This window comes from Capra hircus, chromosome 13 (genome assembly GCF_001704415.2).
Source record: "Capra hircus breed San Clemente chromosome 13, ASM170441v1, whole genome shotgun sequence".
Taxonomy (NCBI): domain Eukaryota; kingdom Metazoa; phylum Chordata; class Mammalia; order Artiodactyla; family Bovidae; genus Capra; species Capra hircus.
In genome coordinates, this window is record NC_030820.1 from 2,925,264 (window position 1) to 2,944,952 (window position 19,689).

Consider the following 19,689-nt stretch of genomic DNA (forward strand, 5'->3'; position numbering starts at 1 on the left):
CTTGCTATTCTTTGAAACTCTGCATTCAGATGCTTGTATCTTTCCTTTTCTCCTTTGCTTTTCACTTCTCTTCTTTTCACAGCTATTTGTAAGCCCTCCTCAGACAGCCATTTTGCTTTTTCACATTTCTTTTTCTTGGGGATGGTCTTGATCCCTGTCTCCTGTACAATGTCACGAACCTTCTTCCACAGTTCTTCAGGCATTCTGTCTATCATATCTAATCCCTTGAATCTATTTGTCACTTCCACTGTATAATCATAAGGGATTTGATGAAGATCATATCTGATTGGTCTAATGATGCTCCTTACTTTCTTAAATTTAAGTCTGAACTTGCCACTAAGGAGTTCATGATCTGAGCCACAGTCAGTTCCCAGTCTTGTTTTTGCTGACTGTATAGAGCTTCTCCATATTTGGCTGCAAAGAATATAATCAATCTGATTTTGGTATTGACCATCTGGTGATGTCCATTTGTAGAGTCTTTTCTTGTGCTGTTGGAAGAGGGTGTTTGGTATAGCCAGTGCATTTTGTTGGCAAAACTCTGTTAGCCTTGCCCTGCTTCATTCTGTACTCCAAGGCCAAATTTGCCTATAACACAACTGAGTGAATGCTTGCCCCAAATGTCAGTAGCGCCACCCTGGTGTGGATCAAAATTTAAAGAGATGCAAACACTTCACTGTAATTTGTACAGTCTTTGTGGCTGACAATAAAAATCCACTTGCATATTTTGCTATATTATAAAGGGAAAAATACAGAGCTTAACTCTGTTACTTACATTTCTGAGCAGTTGTTTTATAACATTGCTCTTCTATCTTTAAGTGCTTACCTAGAACTAATCAGGAAGAACACTTTAAGGGGTCTCCTTAGTGCCTTCAAGTTGGTCTTGACTTAACTGGTCTTTTTCTCCACAAGTCAAAGGCCAGAACCACCAACCTTATCTTGTTATGTTAGTCTTTCAGTCATGTCTGACTCTTTGTGGCCCCTTGGATTCTAGCCTGCCAGGCTCTGCCATCCATGGGATTTTCCAGGAAAGAATACTGGAGTGGGTTGCCATTTCCTTCTCCAGGCAATCTTCCTGACTCAGGGATCAAACCCTGGTTACCCACATTGCAGGCAGACTCCTTACCATCTGAGCTACCAGGGAAGCCCTCTATTTTTATGTTAGTCTCTCAGCCATGTCTTGACATAGCCGGTCTTTATTTTTCTCAGCCAGCCAAAGGTCAGAATCACCAACGTCATTACCTAGTTCTAAAGAAAAAGGAAAACCTTCAACCACATTCTGAAAATATTGAAGCAATTATGATTCAAATTCCTAATTTCACTGCCATTAGACCTGTAAATGAAACTATATCATAATTCTTTATTTGAGTATTTTTCTGGGAGATGTAGGGTAACACCACTCTGCCTATAAGACCAGTAACATACGTCCATTGTTTGGGATGATAGATCTAAGTTAGCATTTCCATCAGGTTTCATTGTTCTGAAAACAAAACAACAACAAAAACCAATTCAACCACTTCACAGAAAATTAAGCAGTGTTTAATAAAAAAAATAAAGGAATAGGTTATTAACACTTCAGAACAAAACACAATTAAGGCTGCTTGCCAGTATCATTTATTACTTTTAAAAGAAAAATTTTTGAAAAACTCATTTTATTGGAACTTCACTAATTAGAAAACTAATTTGCAAAGACACTTTTCAGTTCAAAGATACAGTGCATAGGCAAGGCTGCACATTTAGAGTGCCCTGGATTTTTTTTTTCAGAGTCTATAATCAACTTTATTTTAATATGATCTAAACACATATCATTTAGAAAATACCAAGAAAAATTTATGTACAAGAGTTGATGCTATCGCATTTGGACAAAGCTGGCAAGTTCCTGCTATGAGCATATACCAGGAGATACCGCTGAGGAAACCTAATACATTGGAGTAGATGTTGTGGCATTTGGCCCACAGTTTGATAGCCCTCAGGGTTAACCTGAAGTTGTCAATGTTTGATACTAGATGTAAAACATCTCATAAAACCATTTCATTGATTTGCAACAAAATCAAAACCCTGCAATCATTAAGACTTCTTATACATATCTAAATTTTTAAGCAGACTGTCATGTTTTAAGTCCAAGTTTCCTGGAATAGTCTGCATTGCTAATCTTGCTAACAAAATATCAATCTCTATCCCATCAAACAGTTTGATAACTGGTACAAATGCCTCTTCAACAGCTCTTAAATCTTTTACTTCTCCCTGTAATTTCAACGTATCATAGAATGAGGTGAAAAAGTCACTTCAATCAACATGTCTTGTTGCAACACACATGCATCAATATTGGCAGGTTTTGTATGTACTCCTAATCTGTAAGGTCCAGATGTAAACATTTTCCCATCAGCAAGTTCTATTACAGATTGTGGAACATTCTTGCTTTCACTGATTTCTCATATCCAGTCTTTTACCAGGTTAATTCTCCCAAAATTAAAATCCTGCACTGAAGTTCCTCTATCTCCTCAAAAATCCCAAAGGGCTTCAGAGTCTCCACTAGTTTCTGTGTAAGCAGGCAGTTAGTCTCCTTGGGGGCTGCTAAGCTGAAGGGAGAGGTAATGCCATAGTGCTTCTGTGGCGGTTGTGTTTGCTGCGATCCCTGCTTTGTACTGGATTTTTAAAAATATGGATTTTTTCAAGTTTTCTATACAGGTGATCTACTCATTCACTTGTAGGCTCAGTCTTACCAGTTACTGCTACATAATACATGAACTGTGAACTTCCAGACGTTCAAGCTGGTTTTAGAAAAGGCAGAGGAACCAGAGATCAAATTGCCAACATCTGCTGGATCATCGAAAAAGCAAGAGAGTTCAAAAAAACACATCTATTTCTGCTTTATTGACTATGCCAAAGCCTTTGACTGTGTGGATCACAATAAACTGTGGAAAATTCTGAAAGAGATGGGAATACCAGACCACCTGACCTGCCTCTTGAGAAACCTATATGCAGGTCAGTAAGCAACAGTTAGAGCTGGACATGGAACAACAGACTGGTTGCAAATAGGAAAAGGAGTATGTCAAGGCTGTATATTGTCACCCTGCTTATTTAACTTCTATGCAGAGTACATCATGAGAAACACTGGGCTGGAAGAAGCACAAGCTGGAATCAAGATTGCCAGGAGAAATATCAATAACCTCAGATATTCAGATGACATCACCATTATGGCAGAAAGTGAAGAGGAACTAAAAAGCCTCTTGATGAAAGTGAAAGAGGAGAGTGACAAAGTTGGCTTAAAGCTCAGCATTCAGAAAACGAAGATCATGGCATCTGGTCCCATCACTCATGGGAAATAGATGGAAAACAGTGGAAACAGTGTCAGACTTTATTTTGGGGGGCTCCAAAATCACTGCAGATGATGACTGCAGCCACGAAATTAAAAGATGCTTACTCCTTGGAAGGAAAGTTATGATCAACCTAGACAGCATATTGAAAAACAGAGACATTACTTTGCCAACTAAGGTCTGTCTAGTCAAGGCTATGGTTTTTCCTGTGGTCATGTATGGATGTGAGAGTTGGACTGTGAAGAAGGCTGAGCACCGAAGAATTGATGATTTTGAACTGTGGTGTTGGAGAAGACTCCTGAGAGTCCCTTAGACTGCAAGGAGATCCAACCAGTCCATTCTAAAGGAGATCAGCCCTAGGTGTTCTCTTTGGAAGGAATGATGCTTAAGTGGAAACTCCAGTACTTTTTCCACCTCATGCAAAGAGTTGACTCATCAGAAAAGACTTTGATGCTGGGAGGGATTGGGGTCAGGAGGAAAAGGGGACGAGAGAGGATGAGATGACTGGATGGCATCACCGACTCAATGGACGTGAGTTTGAGTGAACTCTGGCAGTTGATGATGGACAGGGAGGCCTGGCGTGCTGCGATTCATGGGGTCGCAAAGAGTCGGACATGACTGAGCAACTGAACTGAACTGAACATAGATATTTATTGCTGAATAAAAGCTACACTAAAGCTTAGCAGATTAAAGCAACAGTTACGTACTTAGCCCTTGATTCAATAGGTCAGTAGTTGAGGCTAGGCTGACTTGGAACGCTAGTCTAGTCCTGACAGGGCGCCCTTGTATATGCGCAGTCAGCAGGAGATCAAGGGAGCAACGCTGCTCCTTGTGCTTGTTTAGCTGTTGGCTGGTACAGAATCGGGACAGTTGGGCCCTCAGACACGAGGCTAGCCCTGGTCTGCTCACATAAAGAGGCAGGGGTCTAGAGAGAGAGAGAGACAGCAGGCAAGACCTCTTTCAGTCTAAACTGGTACAAAATTGCTTTTGTCACATTCTCTAGGCTAATGCAGTTACAAGCTGAGCCCAGGTTGAAGGCATGGAGAAAGATTCCAGCACCTTAGTTTTGTCTCAGGCTTTACTTTCTATGAAACTCAGACTATGAGATTATCTATCACTCTATAGCATTTTTGTTTTTTCTTTAGCCAATGTCCTTGAAAATGCTTAAAAAATTTTTTTGGTATAAGTGCTATTAAGATAGAATCAATCAAAAATAAAATAACACAACCTTGTAAATAAACTATATTCCAATAAAAATTATTAAAATATTACATATCCTTCCATCACCTCCACAATAAAACAATCCATTATTTTCTGATTTTCTCTTCTAATGCTTTCTCATATATGTACATTTTTCAGTAATTTCTCCTTAAATTAATATATTAATTTATATTAATAATATATTCTAATAATATATTATTCTAGTTTTATATTATATAAAATATATTGCTGGGAGCCAGTGTGAAGAATCCCGCCCGTGACAAGGTCATGAGGAAGGAAGCTGGCATACGCAAGGCGTGCTCAGACTTCAGGGGCCCCTCTGGAAATTCCTAAGCATGTACCCCAACAAAAATCTGCCGGCTTTTGTGCTCTGCTTTTCCACTTTTCTGACATTTTCTGGAAAAAGTCAATTCAGGGCTTTAGTCTTCTGCATTTGAAAGAGTGTTTCAATCCAAAAACCCCTCTGATGGCTTTCTAGCCTGCCTGCAGGACTCGCACAGCTGCGCGTGTGGTTGTTTGAGGCCTCCTGACCGCAGGAGGCACAGGAAGCTTAAAACATCCTAGGAATGTAGGGGCTTCCGAGGAGTCAAAATCTTTAGAATAGGACTGATTAAAGGTTTCATTTGTTGAGTCAATGCTTGCTGCCAAATTTTCATATCCTTTATTTTTAGATACAGTTGGTATATAGAAAAACAAGTAGTAGACCTGGTATTAGCAACATTAGATCTTTGAGTTAAGTACCTTCTTTGTTATATCCCACTGCACCTTTGTTCTATAGAGATGTAACTTTAATGCTTTAAGGAGATGTAGATTAAAGAAAAACACTTCAGGGGAAACAAAATTAACATTCATTAAGGAAGAGAGCCAAAAAGTGTTAACAAGCCTCTCGGCCAGAAGATACTGTAAATCACCTGAGACCTTTTGTATACAAAATGATGTATAAAAAGAGTCTGAGCTGCGAACGCTACATAATTTTGTGTTACCCATTGATCTCCATGTTTTATCAAAAGTATAAAAGGCCTTCTGAACAATAAAGGATGGGACCAGCTTCTCGGACCAGTCTCTCGGACCAGTCTCTCGGCCTGGTTTCTTGGGAATCTGGCTCCCCCCGTGTCTTTCTCTCTCTCTTCTTCTCTCCCTTTCCCTCTCTCTGCGCTTTACTTTAATTTCAGGCTGAATCTCCACCTGGGGCGTGGAGGCTCGCCAGGTCTACTTACTTGCCCTGGCTGTTAAGACCCGCGCAAAAGGGAGCTTAAGGCGAGGCACCCTTAGATATTCAAGCGCGCGCCGGTGGCCCAACGTAGATGGTGCAAATTCCTTGTCTGGAATTTTATTGGTCTTCCACGTAAACCAAGCTATTCAGTCCTCTTCCTCCACTTAATCTTCCTACTATGCTATAGTTTCTTAATCTAATCTTATATCAATCAATAAACAAGTCTTTCCACACCAACGCCGTCCACCCTTCGAATTCCCTGGATCCACCGGGGCTGGACCCCGGCAATATATTATAATATATTCTTTTTTTTTTCTTTTTTAACCTAACCCCAATATTATAGTCATTACCACTACTGAATTGTCTTCAAAAGTTTGGTAATGGCCCGATATTTCAAAATTTGAGGATTCTAACAGATTATTATTTTAATTTTCCTTGATAGATGCTTAGTCTGTTCTATTATTGAGTCTTTGTGGTTTTATGATCAACGACATTCATAAAAATTTATATATAAAGATTTTCTAAACTCTGCTTTTTTAACATGTAGTATGATTGAACAAAAGATTGTAAGCACTTGGTATGATTTGAACAATCACTTGGTATACAATATGCTTCAAAATAGAGTCCTTAACAATAATCAGATTGTTAGTTTTAAAATTTTTGTGCATTTTATATAAAAGAGATGAATTGTTTGATTTGTTCACTCAAAAACTAGTCATATGCCAGGCATCATTGTAGTCTTCTTAAATACAAATATGAATAAAATATGGAATTGATCTCAAAGAGTTTTCAGACACTGCAGTTCTGCTTCTTGTTAGTCTAGTTACCTGACTAGTTACTTAAGTTTATGGTTATTATTTATGATTATTATTAAATTAAAATTAGATTTTTAAAATTATAAAATGCTGTAATGTTTGAGCAGGTATAGAAAAAAAATAACTAATGGAAGAGAATTGAGAAACAGATTCATGATTTCCAAGTCTTCTCTAAATGTGTTATTCAGTTCAGTTCAGTTGCTCAGTCATGTCCAACCCTGCAACCCCAAGGACTGCAGCATGCCAGGCTTCCCTGTCCATCCCAACTCCTGGAGCCTTCTCAAACTCATGTCCATCGCGTCAATGATGCCATCCAACCATCTTATCCTCTGTTGTCCCCTTCTCCTCCTGCCTTCAATCTTTCCCAGCACCAGAGTCTTTTCAAATGAGTCATTTCTTTGTATCACGTGACGAAAGTATTGGAGTTTCAGCTTCACCATCAGTCTTTCCAACGAATATTCAGGACTAATTTCCTTTAAGATGGACTGATTGGATCTTCTTGCTGTCCAAGGGCCTCTCAAGAATCTTTTCCAACACCACAGTTTAAAAGCATCAATTCTTCCAAACTCAGCTTTTTTTATAGTCCAACTCTCACATCCATACGTGACTACAGGAAAAATCATAGCTTTGACTAGACAGACCTTTGTTGGTAAAGTAATATCCCTGCTTTTTAATATGCTGTCTAGCTTGGTTATAACTTTTCTTCCAAGGAGCAAGCGTCTTTTAATTTCATGGCTGCAGTCACTGTCTGCAGTGATTTTGGAGCCCCCAAAATAAAGTCTGCATCTGTTTCCACTATTTCCCCATCTATTTGCCATGAAGTGATGGGACTGAATGCCATGATCTTAGCTTTCTGAATGTTGAGCTTTAAGCCAACTTTTTCACTCTCCTCTTTCACTTTCATCAAGAGGCTCTTTAGTTCTTTGCTTTCTGCCATAAGGGTGGTGTCATCTGTGTATCTGAGGTTATTGATATGTGTTATTGCTTTCATAATTTAAAAAATAAAAAAATCATCAAAAAAAGAAAAACAGATTCACAGTAAATAAGAAAGTATTACACTTTAGAAGTGACATTTCAATTCCCTGGGAGAAAAATTAGACTATTAAATAAATTATTGTTGAACCAATATTCCATTCATTTTGGAAAATAAAGTAAAATTAGTTTCCTATATATACCATAGAGTATAAAATCTAGGTGGAATGAATTTCTAGAAGTATAAGGAAATAAAGCAGAATATGCTTGAGGTTAGGAAGTTCTCCCTGGGCAAGGCTCCAAACTCAAAATTCGCAAAGATAAAGATAGCCAGATTTGGTTTTATGAAAATGTTTTTAATCTTCCATAAATATAAACTTACAAGATGTTGCCAGACTGGAAGAAAATATAGAACATACAGAAAAATTAAAAGCAGATACTGTTTCTGAATATTCAGGTTTCAGTTGCAGACAATAAATTCACACAGGCTAATTTAGGCTGAAAAAATAATCTAATATGTGGAACAGGATATAAAGAAACTCAGTTAGGGACTAGAAGAGTAGACGTTATTTCCAGGGGACATCAGCATCATGGTGGAGTGAGATGCGCCCTTTGTCCCTCTCCTTCAATCTACAACCAGTAAAATAGCCACAGCTAAAAACATGCCTCTGCCCTACATACCAGGATGCTGGAGAGTTCCTCAAATCTGTGTTTCTGAAGGCTGGTGGGCTGGAATAGACAGGAGGCTGAATCAGGGGGACAGTGAAGGCCGTGCCTTTAATTCTGGATTCCCCAACTGCAGCTTGTGGCCCCAGAGAACTTGGAAGCAGAGCAGAAGTGGTGCATGTGACTCTAGTCTTCTTGCTGCCACAGGTAACCAGGCAGCACTGGCAGTGGACCTGCTGCACTCTCCCTCCAGTCACACGGGCACCCGTTAGTCAGGCCCCTCGACCTCTGCCCGCAGCAGCAGAATCCATACACCTGAAAACACCAGGCATGGCAGAGGTGCCCACACGTCCCTGGCTGCCCCTTCATCCTGCATTGCCCCCTGCAGTAGTGGAGGCTGTGACTAGGGAGACCCTGAGCTGGCAGAAAAATCCACTATTCTGGTGCCCCAGGCACCACTGAGGCTGGACAGTCAGCAGCAAGGTTTCAATAACTCTGGAGGCACAAGCAGTGATAACGAAGGTAAAGTTGGTAGACAGAGGTGGTAGAAGGTGGAAAATGTGAATTTTCAAATGTAACCAGAGGGCGCTTGGTTAAAAGAAACCAAAAAGTTGTGCTATAGTGCCACCTACTGTAAAACAAAAGAAAGGTCTCTAGTTTCTAACCTGTTTATCTGAGCCATCAGAGAAGACTGTTAAATCTTTAGAAACAAGTTTTTAAAAAATTAAAAAGTTTTGCCTAAAGAAGAAAGATATTTGCTACTTGAAATGCACCAGTAAAACAAAAACTCAACAAACAACATGAAGGATCACAGTAATTCTGTAACACAAAAAGAAAATGGCAATTCTCCAGAAACCAAAGTTAAAGGGATGGAATATTGCAATCTGATAGAGAATTCAAAATAGGTGTCGTGGAGAAACTCAATAAGAGAAACTTGTAGTTATACAGGCCTACCTCAGGAAAAGAAAATTCTCAAATAAACAGTCAGCCTTTCACCTAAAATAACTAGAAAAAGAACAAAGCCTGAAAAGAGTTGAAGGAAGAAAATAATAAAAATCATAGTGAAAATAAATGAAATAGAAAAGATCCATCAAAATATAAGCTGGCTCTTTGAAAGGATAAATTGACAAACCTTTAGTTAGACTAACAGAAAAAAATAGAAGGCTCTCTTACTTAGAGTAATCAAAAATTTCCCCAAAAAAGAAGACAAAACATACAAAGGAGACTTAATGATTATCCTTCTCAAATTCTTCCAAAATTTAAAGAGGAAGGAATGCTTCCAAATTCATTTTATGAGGCCAACATTACCTTCACATCAAAACCAGACAAAGATAACACAGTAAAGGAAAATTATAAGCCAATATCTCTGATGAATATAAATGCAGCCCTCCTCACCCATCCCCTGGAGAAGGAAATAGCAACCCATTCCAGTTTTCTTGCCTACAGAATCCCATGGACAGAGGAACCTGGCAGGCTACAGTTCATGGGGTCACAAGAGTCAGACATAACTTAGTGACTAAACCACCACCATCACCACCTCCACCAAAAAACATTAGCAAACAGAATACAACAACACATTAAAAGGATCATACACTATGATCAAGTGACATTTATTGCAGGAATACAAAGATGGTTCAACAGCCACAAATATACATGATACACTACATTAACAAAATGAAGAATAAAAATAATATGATCATCTCAGAAATAGTATTTGACAAAATTCAACACGATTTAAAAAAAACTCTTGATAAAATGGATATAAAAATAATGTACTTCAACATAATACCTTATTCTCATGATAAAAGGCTGAAACCTATCCCTCCAAAATCAGGAACAAGACAAGGATGCCCACTCTCATCACTCTTATCCAATATAGTATTGGAAGTTTTAGCCAGGGCAATTAGGCAAGAAAAAGACGTAAAAGGCATCAAAATTGCAAAGAAAAAAGCAAAACTTTCACTATTCATGGATAACATGGTATGGAAAACTTCAAAGACTCCACAAAAAACTACTAGAAATAATAAACAACTGTGGTAAAGATACATTACAAAATATGTATACAAACATTTGTTGCATTTATATATGCTGACAATGAGCTAGTAGAAAGAGATATTAAGAAAACAATCCCATTTATAATTGTCATTTAAAGAAAAGATGCCTAGGAATAAATTTATCCAAGGGGATGAAAGACCTATACACTGAAACTGTAACATATTGTTGAAAGAAATTGAAGATGACACAAATAATGGAAAAATATTCTATGATCATAGATTGGAAGGCATAATATTGTTAGAATGTCCATATTACCTAAACTAATCTACATATCAATACAATCCTTATTAAAATCTCAAGGACATTTTTTCACAGAAATAAAACAAAAAATTCTAAAATTTATATATAATCACAGAAAATCTAGCCAAAGAAATCCTGAGGAAAAAAACTCCATGGACAGAGGAGCCTGATAGGCTATAGTCCATAGGGTCACAAACAGTTGGGCACAACTGAGCACACACTCACTGGAGTAATCAAAAGAATATTAAGTTGGGAGCAAAACAGAGTCACAAATCAATGGAACAGAGTTGAGAGCCCAGAGATAAATCCACACATATATGGACAATAAATTTACAATAAAGGAGCAAAGAACATACAGTAGAGAAAGAATAGTCTTTTCAAATAAATGGTGTTGGGAAAGCTGGACAACCACATGCCAAAAAAATGAAACAAGATCCCCATCTCACACTACACAGGAAAATCAACTAAACATGGATTAAAGAGTTGAAACATAAAACCTTAGAAGAAAATATAGGGAGTGAGTTCTTTGACATCAGTCTTAGCAATATCCTTCTGGATTTGTCTCGTCAGGCAAGGGAAACAAAAGCAGAGATAAAGAAATGGTACTGCATCAAACTAAAATGCTTCTGCACTGCAAAGGAAAGCATCAACAAAATGAATTTCTTGAGTAATTCGGAAAAGAACTACCATATTATCTGGCAACCCCACGTCTGGGTATTTATCAAAAAAAAAAAAAAGAAAATACTAATTTGAAAAGATATATGCACCTCTATGTTCACTGCAGCATTATTTACAACTGTCAAGATATGGAACAGGACTTCCCTGGTGGCACAGTGGATAAGAAGCCACCTACCAGTGCAGGGGACGCAGGTCCCATCCCTGGTCCAAGAAGAGTCCACGTGCCGCGCAGTGACTCAACTTACGCACCACAACTGCTGAGGCCACACTCTAGCGCCCACGTGCTGCAGCTACTGAGGTCTGTCGGCCTAGAGCCTGTGCTCCAGAAGAGAAGTCTCTGCAGTGAGAACCCCACGCACCACAATGAGGAGGAGACCCTGCTGGCCGCAGCTGGAGGAAGCCTGCACAAAGTAATGAAGACCCAGCACAGCCAAAAATGGATCAAATAAATCAATAAGTAATTATTTTAAAGATATGGAAACAAACTAATGCCTGTCGATAGATGAACGGATGAAGAGGATGTAGTACGTATACACAATGGAATACCACTCAGCCGTAAAAGTGATGAAATCTTATAATTTGAGACAACATGGATGGACTTTGAGGGTATTATAATAAGTAAAATAAGTCAGATGGAGAAAAGCAAATGCCATATGATTTCACATACATGTGGAATCTAAAGAAGCAAACAAACAAACAATAACAACAACCAAACACGTAGATACAGAGGACACAGTGGTGATTACCATAGGAGAAAGGTCACTGGGGAGGGTGAAATGAGTAGAAGGGGATCAACTGTATGGTAATGGATGGAAACTGCCTATATAGAAATATCATACAATGTACACATTAAAGACACAATGTTATAATGCAAAGTTACCTCAATAAAAAACAAACAAACAAACAAAAAATGTCCAGTTCAGTACTAATCTCCCCTAGGTATAATCTGTAAAGCTGCCTCTGTGCAGGAAGCTAACAAACTGAATATATTGCTACTGAAGACAGAAATCCATGCTAAATGAAAATAATTGTCTTCATTAATAAAGGAAGCAGATGAATCAAAAGAACGCATACACATTAGACAGTTGAACCACAGCCACTGATTCCAAAACCATTCCACCTCCACAAGTGACATCTGTGAAATGTGTTCTGGGCCCTACCTCCTCTTCTCTTATGGACAATGTACCCTGTAAGTACATCTGATCGGTGGCTCCTAAATGATGGTCAGTACTCAAGATTCAGAAAAATCTGGGAAACCTAGTGTTTGTCTTTCCCCTTTCGCATGCAGAAAGTGGGTTGTGATGAAAGTTGAGTCAACTGACCACAATCTCTAATATGCAAAGAGTTCCTATGAATCAATAAGGAAAGAATGATGAACTGATTACCAAAAATAATTCATAGAAAACAAAATTTTAAAAATTTATATGCTATAATAGAATGTTCTTCTTCATTAGCAATCAAGGGAGAACACTATATAGTTAAATTTCGTATAGTTAGAGCTGAAGTTCAAAGTGGTTAAAATAATAAGTTATCTCTAATATATGCAGCAAGAAGAAGCTCTCACTGACCTATTGACCTGTATTGGGAAAGTAAGGTTATTCAGATTTCCCTGCCCTTTTAAATTATTTTCAATTAATACTTACAATCCTTTGACCAAACAGCACTTAATCTAGCAATCTGCCCTTCAGGAATACTTAAATTTGCACAAAGAAATATGTGTAAAGAGCTTATTGTATTATGGTTTGATATCAAACAATTAGAAATAACTTAATCTAGTAAAGTAATGTTCAAAATTCTCCAAGCCAGGCTTCAGCAATATGTGAACCATGAACTTCTTGATATTCAAGCTGGTTTTAGAAAAGGCAGAGGAACCAGAGATCAAATTGCCAACATCTGCTGGATTATGGAAAAAGCAAAGAGAGTTCCAGAAAAACATCTATTTCTGCTTTATTGACTATGCCAAAGCCTTTGACTGTGTGGATCACAATAAACTGTGGAAAATTCTGAAAGAGATGGGAATACAAGACCACCTGACCTCCCTCTTGAGAAATCTGTATGCAGGTCAGGATGCAGCAGTTAGAACTGGACATGGAACAACAGACTGGTTCCAAACAGGAAAAGGAGTACATCAAGGCTGTATATTGTCACCCTGTTTATTTAACTTCTATGCAGAGTATATCATGAGAAACGCTGGACTGGAAGAAACACAAGCTGGAATCAAGATTGCCAGGAGAAATATCAATAACCTCAGATATGCAGATGACACCACCCTTATGGCAGAAAGTGAAGAGGAACTAAAAAGCCTCTTGATGAAAGTAAAAGAGGAGAGTGAAAAAGTTGGCTTAAAGCTCAACATTCAGAAAACGAAGATCATGGTATCTGGTCCCATCACTTCATGGGAAATAGAAGGGGAAACAGTGTCAGACTTTATTTTGGGGGGCTCCAAAATCACTGCAGATGGTGATTGCAGCCATGAAATTAAAAGACGCTTACTCCTTGGAAGAAAAGTTATGACCAACCTAGATAGTATATTCAAAAGCAGAGATATTACTTTGCCGACTAAGGTCCGTCTAGTCAAGGCTATGGTTTTTCCAGTGGTCATGTATGGATGTGAGAGTTGGACTCTGAAGAAGGCAGAGTGCCAAAGAATTAATGCTTTTGAACTGTGGTGTTGGAGGAGACTCTTGAGAGTCCCTTGGACTGCAAGGAGATCCAACCAGTCCGTTCTGAAGGAGATCAACCCTGGGATTTCTTTGGAAGGAATGATACTAAAGCTGAAACTCCAGTACTTTTTCCACCTTACGCAGAGTTGACTCATTGGAAAAGACTCTGATGCTGGGAGGGATTGGGGGCAGGAGGAAAAGGGGATGACCAAGGATGAGATGGCTGGATGTTATCACTGACTCGATGGACGTGAGTCTGAGTGAACTCCGGGAGTTGGTGATGGACAGGGAGGCCTGGCGTGCTGCGATTCATGGTGTCAGACATGACTGAGTGACTGAACTGAACTGAAGCATTCATTGAAAAGGCAGTATTTAAATTGTACAATCATGTTATGGAATTTTATACAGATTTTTTGACAACTATTTTATAAAGACTGACATGATAAAGGTCCATGAACATTAAGTGAAGTCACTCAGTCGTGTCCGACTCTTTGCAACCCCATGGACTGTAGCCTACCAAGCTCCTCCATCCATGGGATTTTCCAGGCAATAGTACTGGAGTGGATTGCCATTTCCTTTTCCAGGGGATCTTCCTGACCCAGGGATCGAACCCAGGTCTCCCACTTTGGAGGCAGACTCTTTAACCTCTGAGCCACCAGGGAATCCCATGAACATTAGTAAATGTAAAAGCAAGTTGCAGAACTATAGTGAGATATTGTTTTTGAAAAAGAAAACATGCATGTAGCCTATCTATCCCCATATCTCTACCAAAAAAAATCTCAGTAATGTCTACACTGGTGATTTGTTGTGTATGTGTGCATGTGTGTGAAAGGTTCTGGAAGAAAACACCTTACCCTGTTACCAATGGTTACTTCAGAATAGTGGGTTTGGAGAGGAGACTTCGATTTTTACTCTGCATATTTTTATATTGTTGGAATATTTTACAAGTTGAAGTGCTCTTGTAAGTGAAAAAAGCATGATGTACCAAAGAAAATTCTGCTAGATTGTTCCCTAAAACCCTCATTCCAAATGCTGTCAACAATAATTTTCAAGATAATCATCATAGAATATCCTTGAGGCCTAAAAACTTGCCTATGAAATCTTCTGAGATTTGTCTGTCTGATAATCATCAAATCTTTCAAGTTAGTTAACCTCAATACCATTCCTAGGGCCTGCCCACTCCACACACAGTCTTTGCCTATTATAACACTCTGTCTCCAGTTTGCAATAGACGTTACTGAATGATGCTACTGCTAAATTTCAGCCTAACAAAATATGGCTCAGAACCTTACCAAACAGAGCTAAAATACAAATCCCAGGATAATGTGCATTTATTTTGGCCACTCCTTGGCTTAAAAGAAACTGCTAAATTTTTAAAATTAGTAGTAAAAATGGCTAATAAGGCTGTATTTATCTTTGCTTTATATAAATTGTCTGATTTCCCTGCAGCTTTCTTTGTGTGATTTTTGGCCCTCAGAATTTAATGAGAATAAAAATCATATGATGCAACATTGGGGCCATTTTTTCCTTCAAGTTACCAAATCCAGACATCCCCAGAAAATGATACTGCCTCTTAGCATTACAGGAAAGCATCTCACCAAAGCTCATGGGGGCACAGCCAAACTGAGAACATACTTTCAAAGAGCAATAGCCAGCTTTGCTTTGCACAGATCTTTACTCTGAAGCCGATTAGAAGAGCTATTCAAACCATTTAGAGTTTGAGATATACTGGGTAATTCCTAGCTCATATTATAAGCCCAGGATAAGAAGAGTCTTAATAAATTAATCTGTAAACTAGGGGGAATACAAAATTATGCTGATTAGAGACAGATAATTATTATAACAAATAAAGAGTTAAAAAAATGAAAACATGCTATCTTTCCATATAGGATTTCATTCTGTCACCTGGAATTCTTCAATATAAATAAACATATTCTCTAGAAATAAATGTTAGCTGAAATGTGTATTTTTTCCCCTTTGCAACTGATGGTTGTCTCAGGCTAAGAAAACTCAAACCATTTTGACTTCTTAATTCTCTTCCTCTCACTTTTATTCTTTTATCATTTGGAGGGAAATCTCAATGTAAAACAAGTCTTCATTCCCAAAGTCTCAAATTTTGTCTCTTTGAATTCTGATTTTGAAGCAAGTTTCCCATGTAATCTTTGCAAACTGAGGTCTCCAAATCAAGTCAATTTTGAATTATTTAATGTGGAAAGAAGCAGTTGGTCCTCAGTGTCACAGAGACCATTCTGGAGAATGGCTTCAGACAAAGGGGCTGGGCAAGGGAGAAGGCCAAGTGTCCTGCAGCACTGGCTTCTGTTAGCATTAATAACCATCACAATCATGTGTGTCTTGTTCCAGCCCCACTGGCTACCTTCCTATCACCAGAATAAAATATTGACTTTCTACTCACTTTTCTCCTTTTTCCCATATACTAATTTCCACCCTTCATTTAGAATCAGTTTAAATTCAACCAATAGTTTTACAATTCCTTAGTCTTTCCTGGTCTGGAAATCTCTTCTTGCTTTGTCAATTCATATCCATAACCTTCAAGAAATTTTCAGTGCATGTTTGCTTATGTCAATGATAATTGTATAAAAATAATATCTGCTTTCCAAAAGTATATCAATAACTCTTTCAAGCTAAGGTCCCAATTCTAATATATTTTTTGCATTAAAATTTAAGGTATAGTTCTCCCTCTTTTGTGTACAGTTCTTCAAGTTTTCACAGGTGTATATAGTCATGTAGCCATCAGGGTCAAGATGTAAGGTCCTTCAAAATATTCCTCTATCCCCCTTTCTAGTCAACCTCTACACACATCCCCAGCTCCTAGCAGACATGGATCTATTTTCTGTCCATAGTTTTATTTTTGCAAAAGTGTTATATAAATGGAATCCTATCTTCTGATCTGGCCTCTTTAACTTAATATGTTAAAGATGCATCTATGTTGTTGCATGTTTCAACAGTTCATTCCTTTTTATTGACGGATAGTATTCCATTTTATGGATATACTGCAGTTGGTTTATCAGCACTCCAGGTGATGGATATGTGAGTGTTTTTCAGTCTGGGATGACTATGAGTTTAATATCTTTTGAACATCCAACTACAGGTTTTTTTGTGAAGACAGGTTTTCATTTCATTTGGGTAAATACCTCTGAGTGGGATGTTAGGTGTGTTTAACTTCTATATATTTTCTGTTGTACCCCACCTCCTTGTATGCTGCTTTATATAACAGATGTTGGTTGGGCTCCCTTCATTTAATGGTCTGGGTAAAATTTGTTCAAAGTCACAAACTATTTGTTCATAATTCTCTCCTAATGTCAGTATGTTTTGGGGAATTTCACTTTGATGGGAACCACTGCATCTGATTTCTGGGTCCTTTAGTGATGCTCTTCCCACCACTAATAACCTCGATTCAAAATTTGCAACAGTTTCAAATTAATTATATACTGTCCAGTTACATAAATGCATGAGTAAGTATTATAGATTTTACTGAAAGTTCATAGGGACCATAAGTTGTGAGGGTGAAAGTGTTACATTTTACAACCCACAGAAAATGACTAAAAATTACATCTTAAACAACCCTGTCCTTTTTTGGAATCCCAACTTGGACACTCATCATTCTGACTTCTTTCTATTCTTGCCCTTATAGAAGCTAGTCTTTTTTTTTTTTTTCATGGTAGCAAGTGATAGGATATATTAAAGAGAAGGAAAATACAGAGCTCTCTGCATAGACACTGAGAGAGGTAAAGAGTCCCCAGAAGCTAGTCTTATTAACTTCTCTCTAAGCCTAAAACAGATTTCCTCCTTCCATATACAGGGCAGCTCATCTTTTCCTGGCTGCTATTTCCAATGGTGCATATGTAAACTTAGAAGAGCAAAACAATGCTTTCCTGTTGAGATTATTTTCCCTACCTAGAATATGACAGTTTCTTCTTAAAAATGCTATTTTTAGTTAAGTTCTAATTTTTTGAAAGCTGATAATTCTTATATGGTTGTTGTTATTCAGTTGCTGAGTCATGTCTGACTCTTTGCAACTCCATGGACTATAGCATGCCAGGCTCCTCTTTCCTCTACTGCCTCCCAGTGTTTGCTCAAATTCATGTCCATTGAGTCAGTGGTACTATTTAACCACCTCATCCTCTGTCACCCCCTTCTCCTATTGCCTTCAGTCTTTCCTACCATCAGGGTTTTTTCCAATGAGTCAGCACTGTGCATCAGATGGCCCAAGTATTGGAGCTTCAGCTTATGTCCTTCCAATGAATATTCAGGGTTGATTTCCTTTAGGATTGACTGGATTGATCTCTTTGCTGTTCAAGGGACTCTCGAGAGTCTTCTCCACCACCACAATTTGAAACCATCAATTTTTTAGCATGGTCCAGCTGTCATATGGAGTTAGTCCAGCTTTATGATCCATGAAGCCCAACTCTCGTATCTGTACATGACTACTGGAAAAACCATAGCTTTGGCTATATGGACCTTGTAAGCAAAGTGATGTCTCTGTTTTTCAGTATGTTGTCTAGGTTTGTCATAACTTTCCTTCAAGGAGCAAGGGTCTTTTAATTTCATGGCTGCAATCACTGTCTGCAGTGATTCTGGAGCCCGAGAAAAGAAAATCTGTCACTGCTTCCACTTTTTCCCCTTCTATTTGAAAGGTGAAGAATTACAGATATTTGTGCAATCAATCTACCATGCTTACAAAATCAGAATATTTCATTAATTAGAAGATCTAATTTTTCTATAATTCAAAATCAGCAAAATTTTACCTTTATTCAGCTCATGAACACAAAGCTAATTAAAGTAAACTTCACATTTCATTTAAAAATATATCATTTTCCCCTAATAAAAAGCTAAAGCCACATTGTTGGATTCCTTTCAATTTAATAAACTACACATAACCTAAAGCTAGAATAGTGCCGCTATGGTTCTCTGTCAGTTATTTTAGTCAATACCATTGAATCTGTTTAAATAAAACACTAAAACGGTTATATAAAAAGCTTTAAATAAAAAGAAAATATGAAATAAAAAAGAAGCTAAATTATAACTTGCTGTTGTTTAGTCACTAAATCATGTCCAACTCTTGTGACCCTGTGGACAGCCCACTAGGCTCCTCTTTCCATGGGAATTCCCAGGCAAGAATACTGAGTGGGTTGCCATTTCCTTCTCCAGGGGATCTTCCCAACCCAGGGCCTGAATCCATGTCTCCTGCATTGGCAGATGGGTTTTTACCACTGAGCCAACAGGAAGCCTCCAAGTGATAAATTAGAAATTCCCTAATATGCTCTATTTTGGAGCAAGGGTGATTTTATGAAGCTATAGTTTAAAGAGTAAAATGTGAAACAGTTTCCCAAGTTTGAAACAGCAATTTCCTAAATCCCTGCAGTCACTATCTTCTTTCAACAGGCAACTCTCTGCAACCTTTTACATCTATTCTTTTTGTTTAGATAGCCACACGCTTAAAATTCCGTTCTTACGTTGCCTCCTCTGAATTTTCAGTCTTGGGGGTTTTCTGTTGTTTTCCTGTTATGGAAAGTGATGAATCAGGCATGATCTCTCCTGCACCTCCCTGCTCCCTTCCTCCCCACCCCAGAATGCACTTTTCCCTCTCTTCCCATCCGCTTATTCCAATCTGGGCTAGAGCAATATGCAAGTATTATTATAGGAATACTTTCTGCAGGCCTCCTGTGTGATATACATAATTATTTTCCATGCTGGTGTTTTGTTTATAATGTTTCCATACTCTCTCTGTATTTTTTTAGCAATGCAACGCCAAATTCTCTGCCAATTATTTATCTTTCCTCTTTAATTATTGAGGTATATCATTATCCAATAATTTTATCTCTCATATAAGT

General features: G+C 38.1%; 1 pseudogene; it reads right to left on the reverse strand.

Annotated features, from left to right (window-relative positions):
* LOC108637347 lies at positions 1,803-19,385 on the reverse strand (annotated as a pseudogene).